This window comes from Rattus norvegicus, chromosome 2, assembly GCF_036323735.1.
Source record: "Rattus norvegicus strain BN/NHsdMcwi chromosome 2, GRCr8, whole genome shotgun sequence".
Taxonomy (NCBI): Eukaryota; Metazoa; Chordata; class Mammalia; order Rodentia; family Muridae; genus Rattus; species Rattus norvegicus.
The window spans coordinates 197,788,894-197,790,047 of NC_086020.1; positions in this window are offsets into that span (position 1 = coordinate 197,788,894).

Below are 1,154 nucleotides of genomic sequence, written 5' to 3' on the forward strand. Positions count from 1 at the left end.
CCGTGGAGAAATGGTTTATGAGTGTGTTCCTGAAGATGATCAGGTCGAAGGCCTGGCTCCCTGTTGCAGTGAAGGGAACCTAGGAGACGCCACACTCTTCCTCATGCTATCTTAGGGTCCTACTGCTGTTCCAGTCCTTGCACTTGTCTCTGCCTTGTCTTCTCTCCCAGACTGCGGGTTCCTCTAGGCTGCACTGTGCTTTTTCATCTCGATAACACCCACAGTGGCCGCCTCTGAGGACCTATTTGCTAAGTAATTGAGAAGCTGCTGTATCCAAAACATGAAGCATTAGACTTTGTTGGCCTTCTCCCAGAAGCAATTTCCAGATTCATTAGTTTTAGGGTTTTTTTTTTTTTTAAGCGTAGAACCACACCTACATCTTTAATATCCTCCCTCTTCATCTCTTCCCCTTCTCTCTGCTTCAGGAACTCTGGGAGATACAGGGAGGACTTTTAAACAGAAGTACAAGGTGATTGACACATCACACCTGACCACCTGACACTACATGTGCGTACCACCTGAGATCTGGAACAGGCAGCTCCGAGAGAGGTTAAAGGGCCAATGTAAACGCAAGGGATTTCTATAAAGCAAAGGTCTTGTCATTAATGAGGGTTTTAAAACCCCAGAAAACAAAAGCAAAACAAACAAACAAACAACCCCAAATTATCATGTGTACTAGCATTCAGGACAGGCCCATACCACCATCTTGACTGTAGTTAGAAGCACTCATTTGTGGGTATCCTCTTTGGGTACTCCCTTACTCTTAGATATTATGTCTGGATTCCAGAGTTTAGTGCAGCAAAAGAAATACTTCAACATGACTGAGAAGAGAAGATCGAGGACTGCCTAGGACCGAATTGAGAAAGGAAGCACTACCAAGAGGATATTGATGTCCTGACTGTGATGACATTAAAGTCCTCTCAGGATTGTGTCCTGGCCAAAAAAACAAACAAAAACAAAACAAAACAAAACAAAAAAACAAAAAAAAACCTTCTCTTCACTTTCCACTCTTCAGCCTGAGAAAAGAGACAAGTGGCTAGTGCTGGCAGGAGAAAGGAAGGAAGCAGGCTACAGCATCCCAAATTTGATTTGTTGATTCATTGAGCACACAGTACTTTCCAGAAGCTGTTCCAGACACTGATCACACATCTGTC